Source organism: Pseudophryne corroboree, chromosome 10 (genome assembly GCF_028390025.1).
Source record: "Pseudophryne corroboree isolate aPseCor3 chromosome 10, aPseCor3.hap2, whole genome shotgun sequence".
Classification (NCBI taxonomy): domain Eukaryota; kingdom Metazoa; phylum Chordata; class Amphibia; order Anura; family Myobatrachidae; genus Pseudophryne; species Pseudophryne corroboree.
The window spans coordinates 243,649,982-243,653,193 of record NC_086453.1 but is presented as its reverse complement, the minus strand read 5'-3'; positions in this window follow the sequence as shown (position 1 = coordinate 243,653,193).

Below are 3,212 nucleotides of genomic sequence, written 5' to 3'. Positions count from 1 at the left end.
GTCTGCGGTGCTGCTGAGCTGACAGTGTCCAGCAGGTCGGTCATCAGTCATTACATAATAAATATATAATATATACCTGTCCGGCTGCAGTACTAGTGATATTATATATACATATATATTGATTTCATCTCATTATCATCCAGTCTATATTAGCAGCAGACACAGTACGTTAGTCCACGGCTGTAGCTACCTCTGTGTCGGCACTCGGCAGTCCATCCATAATTGTATACCACCTACCCGTGGTTGTTGTTTTTTTCTTTCTTCTTTATACATACTACTATAGTAGCTTACTGTAGCAGTCTGCGGTGCTGCTGAGCTGACAGTGTCCAGCAGGTCCGTCATCAGTCATTACATAATAAATATATAATATATACCTGTCCGGCTGCAGTACTAGTGATATTATATATACATATATATTGATTTCATCTCATTATCATCCAGTCTATATTATCAGCAGACACAGTACGTTAGTCCACGGCTGTAGCTACCTCTGTGTCGGCACTCGGCAGTCCATCCATAATTGTATACCACCTACCCGTGGTTGTTGTTTTTTTCTTTCTTCTTTATACATACTACTATAGTAGCTTACTGTAGCAGTCTGCGGTGCTGCTGAGCTGACAGTGTCCAGCAGGTCCGTCATCAGTCATTACATAATAAATATATAATATATACCTGTCCGGCTGCAGTACTAGTGATATTATATATACATATATATTGATTTCATCTCATTATCATCCAGTCTATATTAGCAGCAGACACAGTACGTTAGTCCACGGCTGTAGCTACCTCTGTGTCGGCACTCGGCAGTCCATCCATAATTGTATACCACCTACCCGTGGTTGTTGTTTTTTTCTTTCTTCTTTATACATACTACTATAGTAGCTTACTGTAGCAGTCTGCGGTGCTGCTGAGCTGACAGTGTCCAGCAGGTCCGTCATCAGTCATTACATAATAAATATATAATATATACCTGTCCGGCTGCAGTACTAGTGATATTATATATACATATATATTGATTTCATCTCATTATCATCCAGTCTATATTAGCAGCAGACACAGTACGTTAGTCCACGGCTGTAGCTACCTCTGTGTCGGCACTCGGCAGTCCATCCATAATTGTATACCACCTACCCGTGGTTGTTGTTTTTTTCTTTCTTCTTTATACATACTACTATAGTAGCTTACTGTAGCAGTCTGCGGTGCTGCTGAGCTGACAGTGTCCAGCAGGTCCGTCATCAGTCATTACATAATAAATATATAATATATACCTGTCCGGCTGCAGTACTAGTGATATTATATATACATATATATTGATTTCATCTCATTATCATCCAGTCTATATTAGCAGCAGACACAGTACGGTAGTCCACGGCTGTAGCTACCTCTGTGTCGGCACTCGGCAGTCCATCCATAATTGTATACCACCTACCCGTGGTTGTTGTTTTTTCCTTTCTTCTTTATACATACTACTATAGTAGCTTACTGTAGCAGTCTGCGGTGCTGCTGAGCTGACAGTGTCCAGCAGGTCCGTCATCAGTCATTACATAATAAATATATAATATATACCTGTCCGGCTGCAGTACTAGTGATATTATATATACATATATATTGATTTCATCTCATTATCATCCAGTCTATATTAGCAGCAGACACAGTACGTTAGTCCATGGCTGTAGCTACCTCTGTGTCGGCACTCGGCAGTCCATCCATAATTGTATACCACCTACCCGTGGTTGTTGTTTTTTTCTTTCTTCTTTATACATACTACTATAGTAGCTTACTGTAGCAGTCTGCGGTGCTGCTGAGCTGACAGTGTCCAGCAGGTCCGTCATCAGTCATTACATAATAAATATATAATATATACCTGTCCGGCTGCAGTACTAGTGATATTATATATACATATATATTGATTTCATCTCATTATCATCCAGTCTATATTATCAGCAGACACAGTACGTTAGTCCACGGCTGTAGCTACCTCTGTGTCGGCACTCGGCAGTCCATCCATAATTGTATACCACCTACCCGTGGTTGTTGTTTTTTTCTTTCTTCTTTATACATACTACTATAGTAGCTTACTGTAGCAGTCTGCGGTGCTGCTGAGCTGACAGTGTCCAGCAGGTCCGTCATCAGTCATTACATAATAAATATATAATATATACCTGTTCGGCTGCAGTACTAGTGATATTATATATACATATATATTGATTTCATCTCATTATCATCCAGTCTATATTAGCAGCAGACACAGTACGTTAGTCCACGGCTGTAGCTACCTCTGTGTCGGCACTCGGCAGTCCATCCATAATTGTATACCACCTACCCGTGGTTGTTGTTTTTTTCTTTCATCTTTATATATACTACTATAGTAGCTTACTGTAGCAGTCTGCGGTGCTGCTGAGCTGACAGTGTCCAGCAGGTCCGTCATCAGTCATTACATAATAAATATATAATATATACCTGTCCGGCTGCAGTACTAGTGATATTATATATACATATATATTGATTTCATCTCATTATCATCCAGTCTATATTAGCAGCAGACACAGTACGGTAGTCCACGGCTGTAGCTACCTCTGTGTCGGCACTCGGCAGTCCATCCATAATTGTATACCACCTACCCGTGGTTGTTGTTTTTTTCTTTCTTCTTTATACATACTACTATAGTAGCTTACTGTAGCAGTCTGCGGTGCTGCTGAGCTGACAGTGTCCAGCAGGTCCGTCATCAGTCATTACATAATAAATATATAATATATACCTGTCCGGCTGCAGTACTAGTGATATTATATATACATATATATTGATTTCATCTCATTATCATCCAGTCTATATTAGCAGCAGACACAGTACGTTAGTCCACGGCTGTAGCTACCTCTGTGTCGGCACTCGGCAGTCCATCCATAATTGTATACCACCTACCCGTGGTTGTTGTTTTTTTCTTTCTTCTTTATACATACTACTATAGTAGCTTACTGTAGCAGTCTGTGGTGCTGCTGAGCTGACAGTGTCCAGCAGGTCCGTCATCAGTCATTACATAATAAATATATAATATATACCTGTCCGGCTGCAGTACTAGTGATATTATATATACATATATATTGATTTCATCTCATTATCATCCAGTCTATATTAGCAGCAGACACAGTACGGTAGTCCACGGCTGTAGCTACCTCTGTGTCGGCACTCGGCAGTCCATCCATAATTGTATACCA